The sequence below is a fragment of the Babylonia areolata genome, chromosome 17 (genome assembly GCF_041734735.1).
Source record: "Babylonia areolata isolate BAREFJ2019XMU chromosome 17, ASM4173473v1, whole genome shotgun sequence".
NCBI lineage: Eukaryota > Metazoa > Mollusca > Gastropoda > Neogastropoda > Buccinidae > Babylonia > Babylonia areolata.
Window position 1 is genome coordinate 13,925,771 of NC_134892.1, and position 21,626 is coordinate 13,947,396.

The 21,626-nt window shown below is 46.7% G+C and overlaps 1 protein-coding gene across 2 annotated transcripts in view; it reads right to left on the reverse strand.

The window, feature by feature from the left end:
- The window catches only part of LOC143291672 (roundabout homolog 2-like), a 186,808-nt gene that overhangs the window by 50,390 nt on the left and 114,792 nt on the right, over nucleotides 1-21,626 (reverse strand). The gene's annotated exons all lie outside the window — the stretch shown is intronic.

A 21,626-nucleotide genomic window follows, 5' to 3' on the forward strand; every position in this document is an offset into this window, starting at 1 on the left:
CACAGGAGACCCTGCACTGCTGCTGAGTCACTTCGGTGGTGTTAAGTGGTGCCTGTTCTGATTTAACGTATTTAGGACACCACCTACTAAGCCCCCTACTAACGACAATAACGGCTTAGTCGCAATATCCACATTTCTTATTGTTGATGTTGATGTTGTTTGTGCTGCTGCTGCTCTTGTCAATATTTCCAATTGTTTACAGCGATTTTGTTTTGTCTGCAGTGAGATTGTGACTTACAATCATGCAAAATGGAACTACTGATGATGGAGATGATGTTATTGTTGTTGTTGTTGTTCATGATGATGATTGTGGTAGTGGTGGTGGTGGTGTTTCGACAAGAGAAAATATAATCTTAAATGCAAGGCAGAGTCAAAAATGAAAATATTCCCATTGTTTACTCATCCTTCTTCTTCTTCTTCCGGATGATGCCCAGGGTCAACCAGCTGACCATTATCGGCATTTTGTGGTGGTGGGTTCCGGTTTAAAAAAATAAATCAAGTGGCAGTGAATCAGCAGAGTGCCACCTTCTAACGAAGGTGACAAGAGTTGAGGCATCAACAGTTTCCTGGGGCAGGGCTTTCCAATCACGGATTGTTTTTGGAAGGAAGGCATTCAGCCCGATGTCCGCTCTACATGGGATTCTGTCAAATGTTTTAGTGTGAGCTTTTCTGACCCGTTGTTGCTAATGGAGGTGTGGGCACTTGACTTTGGTCATGCCCCTGCTGATCTTGTACAGCATGACCAGTCTGGCTTTCAGTCCTCCTCCTACGCCGTTCCAGGGTTTCCCACCCCAGTGTCTGCAGAAGTTCGGTGACACTGACAGTCCTTTGGTGTTTACTGAGGGCAGATCGTGCTGCTCTTCGTTGGACCGCTTCTATTTTGTCTATCTCTTTCCTGGCGGTGGGGTCTCATGCTGTACTGGCGTATTCGAGGATAGGGCGTGTCAGGGATTTGTAGGCGAGTGACCTTATTTTGACTGACGCCTTCCTCAGGTTTCTTCGTAGGAAGCTGAGTGCCCTGTTTGCCTTTGTCACGATGCTGTTGATATGGTTCGTGAAGCGGAGACTGGACTGGAGTGTGGCGCCAAGATATTTAGTGGCTGTCACAGACTCCAGCCGGTGACCGTGCAGATGGTACTCCCGAGGACTACTGTTTCTCCTCGTGGTGCACGCGAGGACACTGCATTTTTCTGGATGGAATTTCATCTTCCATTCATCTTCCCAGGCCTATAGTTTCCTCAGGTCATCTTGCTGGGTGTCGTGGTTGCTTGGGGCAGTGATGAGACGGTACACAGCAGTGTCGTCTGCGAAGAGGCGAGCAGGGGCTGTCACTCCCCTTAACCCCTTCTCTCCTAAACCCTTTTTCCATCCGAGCTGTGAAGCACAGGAGGGGAGAGAGGGGTTACAGGAGGAAATCGTGCGTGGGTGAAGATGTTTGTCAGTCCTTCACTTTTGTTCACCCCCAGTCCCTTCCCATATAAATAACAAAGAAAACAAGTTCCGCATATCCCTAAAGACCACAGCCACGAACAACTTGATCTTAAGGGCGTGAAGCCGATAGGTCGTTAAACTCAACTCTACCAGTTCCCCATATCCCCTCCCATAAAAAAAACAACAACAAAACATCTACGTTTATTTCCCCAATCCCTTCCCAAATCAAATTACAAAGAAAAAAAAAGTTTCTTTCCCCAATCTCTTCCTGTACTAAATAACCGGTAAAAGTATGTTTTTCTCTTCTGTGAACACCGAAAGAGGAGGAGGTGTGGAGAGGAGCACTGTACATGGATAGGGGCAGGGTGTAAGACTTCATTGTTGTAGTGGTGGTTGTAGTTTTCTTTTTCTTCACATTTTTCCTCCGAACGAGTGTAAGGGAAGGAAAATCATTGGATGGGTTTGTTTGACTGTTCAGACTTATCGCATTTCCTGGACTTTTCTTGTACTAGCTCAGACGTGAGCGAGAGATGTTGTGTGTGTGTGTGTGTGTGTGTGTGCGCGCGCTCGTGCGCACGTTCATGTACAAGTGTGGAAGCTATCGTAGTTCACAATACCATCTGGTTATCTCAAGTTACAACACACACACACACACACACTTTTTTTTTCTTTAAACAATTCAACGACAGAAAAAAGGGGCACAGAGAGAGAGAGAGAGAGAGAGAGAGAGAGAGAGAGAGAGATGTTAAAACAACATTTACCCCATAAGCTGGTTAACTATCTACGGCTTTCAACATCAAACACCACTGCAAATCGGCAACAGAACACAAAACACCAACAACGTTTTCTCGTCTCACTGGTCGGAGGCAACTTTGACAACGCTTGTGAGAGCGAATGGAAGAAGGAGAAGGAGAAGTAGTAGGAGGAGGAGGAGGAGAAGGAAGACCTCGTGAACTCGTCTTCACGTGCGGCACAGGAAACCTCGACGCACGTGCAATCCATGCAGCACGGAACACGTGCAAAGTTTTTTTTTATTTTTTATTTTTTTGGCGCCGCCCGGGCTTTGCATGGTATTTCCTGCTTGCCATGTTTCGAATTAGCGCTTTCTGTGAACACGTTTTCTTTTCTTTCTTTCTTTCTTTCCCTTTGTTTTGTTGTTTTCTTTATTTTCTTTCCGTCCTTTTTTTCTTTCTATTTTTTTTTTTAAATAATGAAGAACATGTTGGGAATGTTTGGCCAGGTTTTCCTGGTTCTGGTGGGAAAATAATCAGGGACATTCAGCATTTATGGGACAACCCCCTTCGCTTCCCCCAATGCTGTTTGTTCTGCCGAACACCCCCCGAGTGCCAGACAGACGATGTGCATACTGTGGAAACACATATTCGGAGGGTGTTTTGTTGTGTGTGTGTGTGTGTGTGTGTGTGTGTGTGTGAGTGAGTGTGTGTGTGTGTGTGTGTGTGTGTGTGTGTGTGTGTGTGTGTGTGTGTGTGTGTGCTTTTTCCTGTTGCTGTTTTTTTCTACCCGTACCTTTCCTTCCCACCCCATCCCCACCCCCCTTTTTTGGTGGTGGTGGTGGTGGTGGTGTTGGGAGGGGGGGATTGGGGGGGGGGGGGGTAGAGTTGAGGGGGCGGGTACTGACATTCAAAACACCGACGGTGCAGCTTGTCATGATATCTGACCTTAATTTACGATAGTTAAGTCGCGCTCCCTGCTGCGATAAAGGAGTGTGGTGGTAAAGTAATAAAAGCCATCATTTCATAGACAATAGAAGAACAGTGTGTGTGTGTGTGTGTGTGTGTGTGTGTGTGTGTGTACAGGGCTATGAGTAAGGTAGGAGTGGGGTAGGGAGGTGGTGGTGGTGGTGGGGGGGGGGGGGGGGGGTTGTAGGGTGGTAAATCTGGCAAAACTCACATACGGAGAGCGCATGCTCGAGTGCTAGAAAGGTGGGGCGTGTGGTAGGGGCGGAGTCCACAGAGTATAGAAGGATGTGCGAAAGAGGGAGAGATCGAGAGAAAGAGAGAGAGAGACAAAGGGAGACAGACAGATAGACAGAGAGAGAGAGAGAGAGAGAGAGAGGGAGAGAATTAGGGCCAGACAGAAAGACAGACAGGCAGAGACAGACAAGATAGGGGCGAAAATACACGCCAGAAAGGATGGGGGAGGGGGGGGGGGGGGGCGCGGGGGATGGAGGGGGGGCGGGGGAGGGAGGGGAGGGAGGTGGCGGGGCTTCCTCTCCACTGTGGCTTAATAGTTATAGACTGCCGGCACCAAATATCCAAATATGGTTTTCTTTCTTCTTTCTGGAAACCTTTAAAAAAAAAGAAAAAAGAAAAAAAAAGGCGCCGTGTTTATTGCCTTATTTACTCATACATGTATATTTTTAAGTCAACGAAAAAAAGTTTTTTGATGGGGGTGGGGGTTTGGGGAACTACATTCAACTAAGGGTCAGTGAGTTGGGTTTTTTTCTGGTGCTTGTGCATTACTCCCTTGTCGGAGAGTCCAACCTTTCTTTCTTCCTCTTTTTTTCCCCATCCAACACTTCCTAAACTCCAATTACAACAGCGATGTAAAATGCTTTATGCCCCCCACACCCCCCGCCCCCCTTAAAAAAATAAGAAAATGCAAAAGCAAAAAAAAAACAAACCCGTTACCAGACAGACAGACAGACAGACAGACAGACAGAGAGAGAGAGAGAGAGAGAGAGAGAGAGAGAGAGAGAGAAGAGGAGGAGGAAGAAGAAGAATGCAACACAATTTGGGAGTATCATCAGAGACAGGGAATAAGCGAGAGGGGTGTAGGGGGGTGGGGTATGGAGAGAGTGAAAAAGCAAGACATATAATAGCTACTCCCCCCCTCCTCTCTCCCTCCCTCTCCCTAAGCTCTCCCCTTTTCACCCCTATCCCCACCCCACCCCACCCCACCCCACCCACTCCTACAGACTGTGGGACGAGTGATGACTCAGGGTGTGTGTGTGTGTGGAGGGGATGAGGAGTTGGAAGGAGTGTGTGTGTGTGTGTGTGTGTGTGTGTGTGTGTGTGTGTGTGTTGTGTGTTTTGGGGTGGGGATAAGGTAGGGTGGGGGGTCGGCAGAAACTGGGGGCCAGGGGTGAGATGGGTTTGCAGTAGGGCGTTTTTTTTTCTTTCATTTTTGGAGGGGTGGGGGTGCGGAGGAGGCTGAGGAAGTTCTTGTTAAAAAACACATCACTCATTGTTGTTGTGCTTGAACCTAGTTTATGTCCTCTCTCTCTCTATGTCTGTGTCTCTACTCTGTTCAATCTCTTTCTCACTCACTCTCTCTCCTGATGTATTTGAATGCAACTCAAAGGCAAAGAGATAGGTGTGTGTGTGTGTGTGTGTGTGTGTGTGTGTGTGTGTGTGTGTGTGTGTGTACGCGCGCGCGCGCGTGTGTGTGTGTATGCATGCGTGCGTGAGTGCGTGTGCGATGAGAGAGACAGAGAGAGTTTTCTTTCGTTCGAAAACAGAATTATGATTTCATAATCGCCGCACTCCACATGGGGGTAAAATATATGCGACACGTTATGGGGTGCTTAAATGCATTTGAAAACATTCCTATCTCGACGTTGTGTGTGTGTGTGTGTGTGTGTGTGTGTGTGTGTGTGTTCGTCTGTGTGTGTGTGTGTGTGTGTGTGTGTGTGTGTGTGTGTGTGTGTGTGTGAGAGAGAGAGAGAGAGAGAGAGAGAGAGAGAGAGAGAGAGAGCACTAAATGATTATCGTTGAACTTGGCATAGATTTCTCAGAAGGGCGACAACACGACCACCGGCACGATATCGTCACTGCGTGTAAGAAAGCATGTATTACTTCCCTTCCACCGTGAGTCTCGGTTTCTTTTTCCTCGACTTCGACCTTCGGGTGAATGGAACAGCGCTCGCGCTTGTGTGTAACAGAAACGGGGGTGGGGAGGGAAGGAGGAAGAGAGACAGAGACAGACAGACAGACAAACAGAGGCACAGAGAAGGAGAGAGAGGAAACACATCATTATCTTAAGCTACCATGGTGAAAAATAGATGTAAAATACACGGCACAGAGTGAAAGAGACAGAAGAAGGAGGAGGAGGGGGAGAAGAAGAAGGAGAAGTGGAGGAGGAGGAGGGGAAGGAGGGAAGACAGAGAGAGAGAGAGACAGAGAGATCTGGTGAAAGACACTAGGCACTGACCGCGAGATACAAAGTTAGAAGAAATTCAAACAGAGACAGACGGACAGACAGAGACGCAGAGTGACAGACAAGACAGACAGACAGACGGACAGGCATAGAACATTCAGCATCGTGACTGCCTCCTTCCCGACTCAAAGCTCTCATCAAAAATGGATACAAGTTCAATTTCATTCCCCATTCATTTTCCAATCTGGCTGGTTAAAAGAAAAGACAGGAAAATGGGGGGCAAGAGAGACCGAGACCGAGGCAGAGAGGGGGGGGGGGGGGGGTTGGGAAGGGAGAGATGGAAGGAGAGAGAGAGAGAGAAGAGGGAGAGAGGGAAGGAGGAGAGAGAGAGAGAGGGAAAGAGAGAGAGAGAGAGAGAGAGAGAGAGCGCAGACGGAAAGACGGAGACAGTCAGACGACAGAGACCGACAGGGGAGTAGGGAACCTGATGTGTGGTTGGGTGAATTGGGGTTCTTTCGAATCATAGGTGTGTGTGTGTGTGTGTGTGTGTGTGTGTGTGTGTGTGTGTGTGTGTGTGTGTGTGTCTGTGCCTGTGTGTGTGACTGTGTTTATTTGTTTGTTTGCGAAAGCGTGCGTGCGCGCGACAGATAAAACTTGACAAGTAGAGATGTCTAGGGAACGATAGCATCTCGTTTCCATCAACCTTCATTTTCCTCCTCCTTCCCTTCTTTCTGTCAAATGTTATTTTCCATTTAGCCCTTTTCTTCCTAACGTTTTTCTTTTTTGTCCCCCCCCCCCCCCCCCCCCACACACACACCCCAAACTATCCAATCATTCATATCTCCGATTTTGGTTCGTTATCATTTTGTTCTTTTTTTTTTTTTGCTATCCATATGGAGAAAACATGTTTGTTTTCACACGCCTTCTCTCTCTCTCTCTCTCTCTCACACACACTCACACACACACAGACACACACACACACACACGGGCGCGTGCGCACGCGCACATACACACGCACGCATACATACATACAAACATACATACACACACACACGTACATGCATACATACATACATAATTATATACATACATACACACACACGTACATGCATACATACATACATACGTAATTATATACATACATACATGCACACGTACACATATACACCTACACGCAGACAAAGACAGACACATCGACCGACTGACAGACAGATACGCAAACACACACACACACGCGCGCGCGTGCGCGCACTTTCACTCCTCATTCTTTCTCCTCTCCAAGACATACACAAATGTTTGTTGTTCTCTCTCTCTCTCTCTCTGTATTCCCCTGCAGGCGAACTGCTATTAATTCTGTTGAACGTTGTACTGTCATATCTGTCATTCCAATTCACTTGGCCGTTCCGTTGGTTTTTGTCTAATATAGCTAACATGAAAAGACGTTTAATAACAGATTCCCTCCACCATCACCCCAAACCCCCCACCCCTTATATCGCCCAGCCCATTCTCCCGAACTCATGGGAATGCAGAGTAGAAAAACCACGATAAAAAAAACACACAAATATTTCATTATCAATGGCGACGAATAAATAGACAGGAAATAGGAAAAAGACATCAATCGAATGATAAATTGAAGAAAAAAAAAAGAAGAATAGATAGACAGAAGAACAAATAAATAAATAATAAATAAATAAATAAACAAATGAATAGATAAATAAATAAATATATTCACATAATCAAATCATTAAACGGAATAAATAAATAAACAAATAAATAAATAAATGAATAAATGCATAAAATAAATAGATAAGTAAATACAAGAAAAGAACAAACAAAGACCACGCAACACAATAATAAAACAGACGCGAAAGGAGGAGTTTGTATTATACTCCATGTTTGGTGTTTACATATACTTACCATGTCAAACTGATGCAAACTAGGCCTATGGTTTGCTCTGTTTGGCCAAATTTCGCGCGGCTAACAGTGAAAAGACGCCCCTCTTAGTCTGGCCCACTCTTAGCCAATCAAACGCCTCTAACAGCTATAAGCGCTGAATCATTCCTTTGGCCAAGGCTCTCCACGCCATCTTGTCAGGTTTTCGCTCTGTCTCGTCTAACGCTTTTTTTTTTGGCTATTAAGCGTTTTCATTTGGCTTTAGAACAATTAATAACAACTGTAAAGTTTGGTGGGGTGGAGAAAAAAAAAAAAAAATAATAAAGGCCTCACCTCTGGCATGTAACAGAAGATTGATAGTTCGACAGTAATTCAATTCCATATAACGCGGTACGAATCGAGGAGAAAAAAAAAAGAGACATAAAACAGAATGAAATATAATGAAATAGACTGGAATAGGATAAAATATAATCAAGTCAGATTTTCTCCCACTGGAAAATTTTGGACATAACTGTATCAATACATAAAGAAATCAGTATATCAGTAAAAACACAACAAAACCACAAAAAACAAAACTGATACAAACAAACAAACAACAACAACAAAAAATAACAACAACAACAAATGAGTATCTAAATAAATAAATAAATAAATAAATAAATAAACGTTGTCAGATTTTCTCCCACCGGAAAAGTTTCGATAAAATTGTATCAATACATATATAAAATCAGTAAACAAACAAATAAACAAACAGATAAATAAATAAATGAAAATGATAAGCAATCATATAATTTCTTTTCTTTAAAAAGTGAACCAAGAAAAAAGGAATACACAACAAGAAATACAACAGACGACCACCTAAAATGAATCAAATACATTACGAAAATGGATAGAGAAATGAATGAATGCCCAAGGGAATAAAGAAATCAATCATATACGTATGTAGGTAAGTAAATAAATAGATATATAGACAGAGAGATAAATGAAATAAACAACAACAGGGAGAATCTCTGAGACTCGCCAGGCTTAACGACTCCACGCTGTCACATTTGTTTGTCGCAATTGTTTCGGTAAACGCGAAAACTAACTTCTTCTTTCGTCCCTAACGCCCCATCGCCCCTTCTCTCTCTCTCTCTCTCTCTCTCTCTCTGTGTCTATCACACACACACACACACACACACAAACACACACACAATCTCTTCGTTTCTCTCTCTCTGTCTCTGTCTGTCTCTTTCCCTCTCTCTCTCTCTCTGACTGTCTCTTTCCCTCTCTCTTTCTCTCTGTGTCTCTGTCTGTCTCTTTCCCCCCCCCCTCTCTCTCTGTCTGTCTCCCCCCCCCCTCTCTCTATGTCTCTGTCTGTCTCTTTCCCTCTCTCTGTCTCTCTCTTTCCCTCTCTCTCTCTCTCTCTCAGTCTCCTTTCCCTCCATCTCTCTCTCGCTCTCTGTCTCTTGTCTCACTCTCTCTCTCCCTCCCTTCCCCCCTCTCTCTTCCTCTCTCTCTCTCTGTCCTTCACTCACTCACTCACTCGCTCTCTCTCTCAAGCTCCCTCTTTCTCTCTCTCTCTCCCTCCCTTCCCCCCTCTCTCTTCCTCTCTCTCTCTCTCTCACACACAGTCCCTCACCCACTCACTCTCTCTCTCTCTGTCCTTCACTCACTGACTCGCTCTCTCTCTCTCAAGCTTCCTCTTTCTCTCTCCCTCTCCCAATCTCTCTCTCCATCACACACACACTCTCTGTCCCTTACCCACTCACTCACTCTCTACTCACTCACTCACTCTCTCCCAATCTTCCTCTTTTTCTCAACCCCCACTCTCTTTCTCTCTCCCCTCCCTTTCTCTCTCTCTCCTCCACTCCTCTCTCTCTCCACCATCTCTCTCTCTCTCTCTCAGGATCCCCGTGGAGAAGCAAAGCAAAGCGAGGCAAGACGCGAGGCGGCGGGGAGGGGAAATTGAGTTGGGGAGAATTCATCATAAAATGGACGCGACAGGGGGGGAGGCGGGGGGTGGGGGGGGGCGAGATCAGGGAGCGGGAGGAGGGGAGCGAAGGAGGTGAGAGAGAGAGAGAGAGAGAGAGGGAGGGAGGGAGGGAGGGAGGGAGAGAGAGAGAGAGAGAGAGAGAGAGAGAGAGTACGGGAAGAGAGAAGGGGAGACAGAGAATGAGAGATGAAGGGGAGAGAGCGAGAGAGAGAACGAACGAATGAACGTGCGAGATAGAGACAGAGACAGAGGTGGAAGATACTGAAGCTGGAAGAGAGGGGGCTGGGTGGGGAGGGTGGAGGTGGGAAGAGAGGGAGGATGTCACTCTTCCTCCCTCCCTCCCTCCCACCAACTCCCTCCCTCCCTCCCTCCTCCTCCTCTTCTCCATACAATCTAGAAGGCTGGAGATGACGTGTTCGGGGGGGAGGGAAAGGGGGTTAGGGGGCTGGCTGAGAGAGGGAGGGGGCAGGGGATGGGGGGAGAAGGGGGCACCGGCATTTGCATTATGGGATGGATCAACCCCCATCTTGACAGCCACGAAACGAGAGCAAAGGCGGAAGAGGGGGGCGGGGGTGGGGGTGGGGGGTTATATGGAGAGAGAGAGAGGTGGAGACGTCATAGAGTATTATGGTGTTATCTATGTGTATGTGTTTTGTGAGTGTGACAAGACATAGAGAGGGAAGGAAGGGAGGAGAGAGAAAGAAAGAAAGAGAAGAAGACAAGAGATGGAAGGAGAAACATGGAGACAGAGAGAAAGAGTGGCGGTTGAGAGAGAAAGACATGCACAGACAGACAGAGAGACACAGAGAGAAAAGACAGAGACAAAGACAGACATAGAAACATAGTGTGTGTATGCGTGTATGTGTGTGTGTGTGTTACGTGTGTGTGTGTGTGTGTGTGTGTGTGTGTGTGTGTGTGTTTGAGAGAGAGAAAGAGTGAGAAAGTGAAAGAGAGAGAGAGAGAGACAGAAAGAGACCTCGGTTTCTTGTCTCAGTTAAAAGACTAGCACCAAGACCACCAGTGACCAATCAAGCTCTCGTAGGGGCTGGGGTGGGGGGTATGATGGCCTAAAAAGTCCGGCCCGTATGCAGGATTTGAACCTGCGGACATTATTTTGCTTCCTAGTCGGGCGCATTACACCAAACCATCGCTCCACAACTGATGGTGCCAGAGAGAAAAAAAAAAGAAGAAAGACGGGCAATAAGACCTGACTCTGCACTGACATCATCGAAACGACAGCTCAAAAAAAGAAAGAAAAAACAAAACAAAACAAAAAACAAAACCACCAGCTGAGAATTGAACTCACAGCTCAACACCGGCAGAATGTCAAACAGGACCACCCCCCCCGCCCCCCCCCCCCCTCTTCCACACACACACACACCCGAACCCCACGCACACCCAATCCGAAACAACAGACATACACATAATATAATATTTTTGGAACCATATTTTCAAAACATAGACCCGGCTTTGTTTTACACCACATGCATGCATGCACACCAACAGACAGACGCTGGTTGTGTGTAACGACGTCTCAGCACCCAAACCATCCCGCCATCTCCCTTATTTGCAAAGACCCCTGAAGATCTATCGCCAATAATCACACCTCCTGCCTGGGAAATCCTGCTGCTGCAGTCCTCGAACTCCCTCCCCCTCCCCCACCCCTTCCCTTGCCCTCCTCCACCCCAACCCTCCACACCACACCCCACCAGAAACCATGCTGGTGTCACAAGATAAGGATGAGAAAATATTATCTACCCAGTTGCGCACACAAAAAGCGGAAAAAAAATGTGCTGCATCAGGTCCCTCTTCTTAATCAGTTCATACTGACACTCGTCTCCCCATACCACCAGTTCGCTCTATCTAACCCATCTACCCCACCCACCCAATCACCCCTGCCCCTCAAAACACGATGCATCTTTCACCTTTTCAGTCACCCTAATACTGCAGATCTCCTCCTCCTCCTCCTACCCCCAGCCCCACACCCCCAAACCTCGTCCCTGCCGATACAACACAACAATCTCAGCAAGTCTTCTGGAACCTTTGACACTTTTCCAACAGCTCCTCCTCTTCCTTCCACGCCCCCGCCCCCCGCCCCCCGTGATTCCTCAAAGACTAGAGGTGTCAGAAGTCAGCACAGATAGGGTCCCCACCCCCTAACCCCATTCCCTGCCCCCCGCGCCCCTTACACACACACACACACACACACACACACACACATTCTGTAGCCTCCTTTCTGAGGGACCTCCAACAAGGCAGAGAAGACCTTTCGTACACACCCACACCCACACACAGTGTCTCACACACACACACCCACCACAACACACACAACATAACACACACACACACACACACACACACACACAACACACACACACACACACAACATAACACACACACACACACGCCCCTGCGACACCGATAGGCATCTGCCATCTGTTGGCGGGGCCCAGCACAAACGAGCACCCTGCAAGTCCTCCGCGGGGGTCCCCTGTGGAGCTTTAGGCCCACAGTGAGATACTTGTCTGGCCCCCACGTCCACAGATTGCTCCAGTGGATAAGGATCTTTGTAGCATCGTGAGGCCCCCGTGTGTACCACTGCTGCTGCTGCAAATGGGCAGCTTGCCTTCGTGGTGCGACTGCTTCAAGTACCATGAGTACGGGTAATGGAGACACGCCCACGCTCTCAACAGTTCATCTTTTGATGTTTTGAGGTGAAGGTCGTCGTAGTGGTGAGTAGTAGTAGTTGTTGTTGAGGATGATAATGATGGTGATGATGATAACAACAGCAGTAACAAGAACAACGACAATGATGGTGATGGCGGTGATGATGGACGACATCAACTTAGGCAACAACATGAACAACAACAGTGACGATGAAGACGATGACGCTTGTAATGACGGCGATACGAAACCACACACACACACAAACCCAGCAAAGACACCATCAACAATTAATAGTGATGATGGTTGTGATGAGTTACGATACCAACAACAAAAACAGTTACTTTATCAGCATTCTTTTGAATCCAAACTCTTAAGCGGATGATAAAAATTCACGTGTATTATGAAGATGCATCAACACTTGCAATTCGAGTTTAGAAAAAACGAAAATCGTGTCAGGGGTACTGGGGTTTCACAATCGTTCATAAACGAACGTATTTGTGGTTCTGCGAGTTTTCACACTACGGGCTCCAATGACCGTGGATTTTGTTTTCGTTTAAACAGTATTTTATTTGGAACATGTCACAATACAACACAGATATCGATGAACAGGACAACAAGAAAATCTTATATAAAGTCCTGTTTTTTGTTTTCGTTTTATTTCAAATTCAAACCAACTGTCATCGTTTCATAAGCACCACCGATTGGCTAAATCGTGTCGACAACACACGTGTTGTGATGTAAGGTGCGTGTCGATGATTGGCTAAATCACGTCAGAGTCATGCGCAGAGAAAGTAGTGTGGAAGAACAAGCAGGTCTCTGATTGGCTATAATTATCATGTCGGCGACGAAATGGGCAGGAGAGGGAGGTAAAACGGTGGTGAGATAAAACAACAACAACAACAACAACACAAGAGCATATCACTCATTGGCTACATCATGACAAGAGACATGCGCAGCGAAGGTGTGGAAGAACAAGCACGTCTTGACGACACGCGCAGGGGGAGTTACAGCACGTTTCTGATTGGCTAAATCGTGTCAGCGAACTGTGCAGGAGGGAACTGTTGCGGATGATGCCTGTCTCAGGGTCCTGGGTTCAATTCTGAGACGAGAGTCGCTGGAATAAAGCCTGGCTGACGATTGAAACTGTACACGAAACAACACCTGCAGCAGCAACAACAACGACAACGCAAGTCGCAGGTTTTCAGCATTCCTCTTTTCTTGTCTGCTACTTATTTAGGGAGCTTAATTCCTAGCGGGATTCCAAAGGTGCATGGCGAGGGCAAAGATTAACTTCATACATATTCATTCTATTCTTCTCTCTCTCTTTCTTTCTTTCTGCGTGTGTGTGTGTGTGTGTGTGTGTGTGTGTGTGTGTGTGTGTGTGTGTGTGTGTTATTTCCTTTCTTACTACGTGTGGTGATCGTGTGTGTGTGTGCACATGCATGCGTGTGTGTGTGTGTGTGTGTGTGTGTGTGTTTCATTATTTTCTTTCTTTCCTCCTCCTCCTCCGTTTTACTTTATCATTATGTACCCAGCAGCGTGGAAATTTAATTTCACTCGTAATTTTCTCCAATGCCACCACCATAACCAGTCAAAGCTCGTACTCGTCAACACCCTTCCTCCATCATCCCCCAACCCCACCCCCCTCCTCCTCCACGCCCTCTCCCTTCCCCCAATCTAATCCACTGCCGGCCCCAACACCCATCCCCCCGCCCCCCACCCCACCAAACCAAAGATTACCCCCTCCTTATCTTCTCCCCACCCCCTTCCCTCCCCTTGCCCCCACTGACCCTTGCTCGCGAAACAGGAAACGACTTCAAAGACCTCCCACCATCGCCAAGTTTAACACCTTTAAAACACGTGTTACGCAAACCGCCCGACCGGTAAGCTCCCCCCATTACCCCTCCTACCACCACCACCACCACCACTTTCCAAGCTTCACTACCCCCCCCCCCCCCGCATCCCCTTCCCCCCACACTGTCTATCCCCCCCCCCCCTCACCCCTTCATGTTCAAAACCTGTTGCGGTCACAATTGCCGCCACTTGCCCGCTCCTTTGAAGAAGTGGCATCCCCTGGATGTTGGCGCTGAACGACAGTGCTGTACTGTAACTGCCTGCCTTTCTGTTCAGCCCTGGAGTAGGAGGAAAGACACAGAGACAGGGGGAGAAGTAAAGGAAGGAGGCGCAAAAACTCCGCTTGCGCCCAGCACGTCGCCATGGGAGCTAACTCGGTCTCCCTGGAAGCAAGAGAGAGAGAGAGACAGAGAGAGAGGGAGGGGGAGAGAGAGAGAGAGAAGGGGGAGAGAGAGGGAGGGAGGGACGGAGAGATTGAAGGTAAAGAGAGGGAGAGAGAGGGAGGGAGAGATTGAAGGTAAAGAGAGAGAGAGGGAGGGAGGGAGAGATTGAAGGTAAAGAGAGAGAGAGAGAGATTCAAGGCAGAGAGAGAGAGAGACAGAGAGAGAGAGAGAGAGAGAGAGAGAGAGAGAGAGAGAAAGCCGTAGTCTATCAAGTTGAGGATTCTAAACTTCACAACAACCGCTTCGAGAAACTCTCCCTTCCTATCTCGTCTGTCGCTTGGGTGACGTTACGAAAAAGTTGGGGGGTGGGAATGGTGGTAGGGAGGAGGCGGGGGGTCAGATGGTAGGAGGGTAGGGGAGATGACCCGTCTTCCCATCAAACCCTCCCCAACCCCAAAACTCCCCCTCTATCCCGTCTCTAACCACCATCTCCCCATCCCCTCCTTTTTATTTAAAAAAAATTTTTTTTTCACTGCGAAAAGCACAGGTCTTTAGTTTGACTAGTGTCTGATTTTTTTTTGCAAGAGAATGAAAGAAGAAAAAAAAATCACAGCATCTGGTAAGTTATAGTTTTTGACGTCAAAGTGGCTGCGAACATGATTATTTCGCTCTTCGAAATTAGTTTCGCTTGCGCCGTAATTAAAAAGAAGAAGAAAAAGAAAGAAAGAAAAAACAACAGTAAGCGCACATGGGGAAGTCATATTTTGACGAGAAAGCGATAAGGAGCAATTTTTCCCTCTCTCTCCTCAGAAGATTACCTCGGCTTGTGTAGTAATTAAAAAATAATACAGCATGTGGAAAGCGAAATGGTTTGAAGGTAAAGAGTTAGCTTCAAGGCAGCACCGGTTCGCTCCCTTTGGAGACATGCTTTGGGTTATGTTTTAATTAGAAGAGAGAGAGAGAGAGAGAGAGAGAGAGAGAGAGAGAGAGAGAGAGAGAGAGAGAGAGAGAGAGAGAGAAATCATTTACAGCAAAACGGAAGTCTCTTTTTTTTTGTCTGTTAAAAATCACAGGAAACACCATTTCCTACATTACACTTAAGGCTGCTGGCGTTTTTGTAACAGTAATAAATAATAGTAAGAGAAAAAACCTATACAAAACAAACAAAAAAAAAAAAAACAAAAAAAAAAAACCACAACAAACAAACAAAAACAACAAACAAACAAACAAACAAACCTGACAGTCATAACATGTTGTCGGCACAAATCGCTGTCGACGAAAATTCTCTCTATAATCAGCAAAATAGTCATATCATACAGAAAAGTCATCTTTTGGTGCAAAAGGCACTCCCTACCCGTCTTCATTATCTTTATCATAAATGATAATATGAACAGTTCAATAAGCTACATTACGCAAGATCATGCACAGTACAAAAAAACGAACTAGCACGATAATAGTAATGACATTAATTATTATAATCACCATCAAGACAGTCGTTACTATGAGGGTATATACACACAAGGACTGGTTACACAGACACACACACACACACACACACACACACACACACACACACAGAGAGAGAGAGAGAGAGAGAGAGAACGAACGAAAATGTTTTAATGAACTTTGGCCATGGACCACAATTCAAAATCAGGGGACTGGGGGTGGGCACTGGGCATGGGAAGGGGTATTATAACACTTGAATAGATGAGAGAGAGAGAGAGAGAGAGAGAGAGAGAGAGAGAGAGAGAGAGAGAGAGAGCTATGTAAATCCGGTGACATAAATCGCATCGAGCCATAAACATCGCTTCATCCAGATTCACGTCTCTTTCCCCCCTATGTCCCTGCTACAGAACGTACTGACTCACACTTTGGACACGGGGAGAAAGGGTGAACATACCCCACAGATGGTGATCTGAGGAACTCAAACTCGAAAACTTTATTCAGTATTAGCCATGGCCCGTTGTGAATGGATTACAGTGAACATGAACAATCGACAGAAATTTTCAAGACTGAATTATACTGACATAAAAAATAAAAACATAGTGAAAGCACGATCTAAACAATTAGAGAACTCAGCTAAATATAATAGTGTGCCGCTTAAAGGCTTCGTATGGGTCGGCTACAAACAAACCTTCCCTTTCTAACTTATACGCTTTGTTTTTACCATAAGCAAAGCAGTTTGGAACAAAACAAGTGTATTCACAACATTTTTGTGAGTGGAGTATACAGTACACTTTCTTTTATCTCTATCTTTTAATATAGTGTTTATTCAATTGTTTTAAGTAATGGATTTGTAAAGCGCTTACAGCTTGCTTCTGCTTGTAGTGTAGCGCTATATAAGAATGAATTATTATCATTATCATTATTACATGAACATCATCGTAGTCAGCCTTAAGACAGGGAAGAAGAATACCCCTCCCTCCCCTTCATCACGGCCAAACTATTATGTTTCCAATCCGCCCAGCAGCTAGCCACACACACACACACACACACACACACACACACACACACACACACACATATATATATATATATATATATATGCTGGGAGAGAGAGAGAGAGCCAAGGATGGACGCGACACACAAAAATAAGGAAACTATCTAAATACCGGAACGCCTTCCAATCAAGGCACGGAACCTGGCCAGGAAATCAGAAAGTGGAGACAGGGCTGTCCAGCTACCAGTCTGACCTTCATAGCTGAGGGCAGACCTCACGGAGATGATAGACGATCGATAGAAGCGGGGAAAAGAAGGAAAAAAAGAAAAGAAAAGAAAGAAAAACCACAAGCCATCTTTCGGCGTTTCCTTCGCCAGTATAAGATAACCTTGGTACGTGAGTGATTCTCCTCCTTCTCCTTTCTTTCCTTCTTTCTTTCTGTCGTTCTGAGTCACCGTATAGAACACAACTACTACTACTACTAAAGCTGGCGTTCAGAGATACCTCCAGGATCCCCCCAAAAAGTTGGCTTTGACACAGACACCGACCAGCCGGCCAGCCACCACCAGTCAGCTCACCCCTCTTCGGAGTTAGTCATACATATTCACCGGATGGTACCAGGCCGGCTCCAGAAGCTCTGGCTCAGGAAAGAAGACAAGGTGGATCTCCATCTTCCCGATTGCTGCTTGCCTCTCTCTCTTTCTCCCCTCCCCTCTCCCCCCCCCTCTCCCCCCCCCCATCTCAATCCCACCTCCGTTCTCTCCACTCCCCCCCACACCCCACACCCCTTCAATCTCCGTTACCTCCCAACTCTAGATATCATGAAGACAACTCGGATTCCCCTCCTGTGATCCTTCCTGTAACAATAACACGGCTCTCTTCTGTAAAGATAGGACTGCATCGCTTTTTTCTTCCCTTCCTGAAAACGGTTTACGGTTGCTTAAATGGCGCGCGCGCGCGTATGTATATGTATATGTATATATATATATATATATATATGTGTGTGTGTGTGTGTGTGTGTGTGCGCGCGCATGCATGTGCATGTATATGTATGCGTACGCTTGCAAGTGTATGTGTGTGTGTACGTTCGTTCGTATGTATCTGTGTGTATGTGTGCACACTGACGAGCACGTGCGTCAGCGTGTAGTAGTAGAAGTCCCACATGGGCCATGTGTAGACATATCATGTGTAAGCCTTGTTGTAGTAATGGTACTATTATCCATCCGCCCGTCGCTTTCTCTCTGAGTCATCATCACTGAACCACCATTACCTAAATCGGCTCAATTTTCACAACACACTTCTTTCTTTTTTTCGTTTTTTTTTTCAAATCTCCTCTCGATCCCCCCTCCCCCCCAACCCCCCAGCCAGCCAATGTCCCTCATCCTCGTCGCCAACCCAATGCAAATCATCTACCATCCTGGTCATTGTTACACAGCCACACTCACGCCAACACAGACACAGGCACTCCAAGACACAAACACACACACTTACACACAGACACACACAGACAAACACACATACAGACACAGACACAAGTACGCATGACACACACAGACACACACAGAGAGACACACACACACACAATCACACAAACACACACAGATAGACAGAAACACACACACAATCAGACAAACACACACACACACACACACACACACAAGAGCAGAAACACACATACGTACGTACACACACACACACACACAATCACACAGACAGACAGGCAGACACACACACACACACACACACACAATCACACAGACAGACAAGACAGACACACACACAATCACACAGACACAAACACACACACACACACAACCACACACACACTGCACGCCACGGTATATTTCACATGTATAGGTCACAGACCCCCATACAGTATATACCAATGGATGATGATAGACCGATATAAACCAACCAGCCCTGCACACATGTAGGCCAACTGTGCAAAAGATCACCTTTCTCCCACGAAAAGACCGGAAGAGGAAGAGAGACAGAGAGAGAGAGGGTGAGGTGTGTGTGTGTGTGTGTGTGTGACAGACAGCGAGACAGACAGATAGTGACAGGGTGAGCGAGAGAGAGAGAGACAGACAGACAGAGAAGGGGGAAGGGAGAGAGAAGCATATGTCAGTCCAATTTTCCATCCATCTTACCTTCCTTCCCAAAGGACATAAAAAAAAACAAAAAAAAAAAAAAAAAAAGCAAAACAAAAAGCCCTACAATATAGTGAAATAAAACAAGATCAAAATAAGATATGCACACAACGAAAAGACAGACCACACGAAACGATCCTGTCAACCTATATTTATTCACTGTCACTTTTAAGACCCTACGCCATCCCCCCTCCCTGCTCCCCACCCTCCGCTCCCCCGACCTCTCCTCACCCCCCCTGCCATCATCGTACTCCCTAGGATTCCAAATCCTATCCCCAATCCCCTTCTCAACCGATTTCTCGTCCACCACGACCCCTTCTTCCCCCCCCACCCCCCTTCGCCCCGCCCCATGTCTTCCTTAAGGTGACACTTTTCCACCAGGGCGCAAATGCAAAGTTACCTCTTCCCTGCCTCCCTCCTCTCTCATTTTTGACTCGCCGGTGGAAAACAAGACAACGATATATTACATAAATATAATACTGAACACACACCTACACACACACACACACACACACACACAAATATATATATATATATAATATCTGTGCAGGAAAGAGAGAGAGGAGGAAATGAGAGACAGACAGACAGACAAAGAATGAGAACACGTGGGGGAGAAATAAAAAGAAAAAATTCGCTGGGGTGGGGGCAGACGGGGATGGGGGTGCACAGGAGGGTGGCTCCAATCTAACCCCTACACCGGCCCCCGATCTCAAACTTGGCTCGCGCGACACCTGCCGAACCAATCGCGCAACGCGACGGCGAGTTTTTGTGCCACGGTTGCCAGTTTCACGGCACCATTAAAACGACAGGGTCTCCCAGCGAGCGGTGCGAACATTGCCGTAAACGGCACAGCGAGAGGTGGGGAAAAAGACTAGTATGGCGCCTTCTTCGTGTCAAAAGCGGTGGAGTGGAGTGGAGGAGGGGGAAACTTGGATCGCTAGGTTGTAGAAGCGTCAGTTTTGTAGGTTTGTGGTGGGTTCTTTTTATTGCCTTGCTTATTTGTCTGTCGGAAGGGAGGTGAGAAGGAGTGGAAGACGAGCTTTTGGGGAGGGAGGGGGGGGGGGATTAAGGAGAGGTGAGGGGGAATGTGGGTCTAACGGCTGTGAAAAACCTGCTGTTTGGTTTGCACAGTTTTGTCCGTGGGCGCCCTGGATTATTATATAATCAAGTGTCACTTGGGTGTCGCCACGGGAACGCCGTAAAACTGAAAGGAAGAAGTGCGTGTGTGTGTGTGTGTGTGTGTGTGTGTGAAAGAGAGAGAGAGAGAAATTATTTTTGAATTACTATGATGAGTATTGTGATCATGATGACGATTATTATTATTATTATTATCTTTTTTCGTTATTGGTTGACGTTATTCCTTGTTATCATTTTCATATCACACCTGTTCAATTTTTACACACACACACACACACACACACACACACACACACACACACGATCTTCTATCATTCATTAAAAAAAAGAACAATTTCCAAAGTTCTAACACCTAACGCCCGACCACAACTTTGTTCGATTTTCTTCTTTTCCTTCTTCTTTCTTTCTCTTATTTCTTTTCTTTTTGTTACGGTTTCTTCATAACTGTGGTGTCACCAAGGATGCCAAGGTCCATGAATGTTAACTGTCCCGTTTCACGAAACTTGCAACTCGTTATTTTTCAAACCTTATTATTTTTTTTTGTCGTTGTTGACATTTTAATGGCAGTCTCTTGGGTGGCGCGAAATTCAACCTGAAAGACAAGTTTCGGAGGAAGAGGGATGGGAGGGGGCGGAGGGTGTGGGGGGGTGGGGGTGGGGGTGAGAGGGCCGGAGGGCTTTTGGGGGGCTGTGATGGGTGCGAAGAAAGAGAGGGCCGGCAGAGAGAGAGAGAGAGAGAGAGAGAGAGGGGTGGGGGTGGGTGGGGTGGTAGCCAGAGAAAGAGAGGGTGGTGGTAGCCAGAGAGAGAGAGAGAGAGAGAGAGAGAGAGGGGGGGTTAACCCCAGAGAGAGAAAGAGAGAGTGAGAGAACTGAACACTGAAATGTCATTAGCTGTAGAGCTCTAGTGACATAGTAGGTACAAATCAGAACAAAGAGAGAGAGAGAGAGAGATGGGTGCCGGGGGTGGGGGTAGGGGCGGTGGGAGGGGGGGGGGGGGTAGCCAGAGAAAGAGAGAGAAAGAGAGTGATAGTAAAAGAGAGAGAGGAGGAGAGACAGTCAGACAGAGCCACAGAGCGAGAGCGAGTCAGCGAGCGATAGATAGATAGGTAGAGAAAGAGAGAGAGACAGACAGACATACAGAGCCACAGAGAGAGACAGAGACACAGAGACAGACAGAGGGAGACAGAGAGACCCAGAGAGGCAGACAGACAGACGGACAGACAGAAAACAGGGGCATTCAATCCAACCTCTCCTCCTAGAGTTGGTTCCTTTTCCTCCCTTACCTCCGAGCGCTCATTACCAGTCCCGCATATTTTCCACACTTTTCTTGCAAATCGCTTCCTTTCATCCGCGTTCCCATAGCCAACGTGCAAAACATTGTGGGAATTTCCCGCCTGTTTCCAAACAATTAATTAAACTTAAATCCTGAAGCGAGCGAGAGAAAAACGCATTTCAATTAACGGCGAAAACGTGTCTTGAGCAAAGAACGGGAAGAGGACGAGGAGGAAGAGAAGGAAGAAGACGAAGATTTCAAAATGGGGGAGAGACGAATGAATGAATGAAGGACGGACGGTAGGG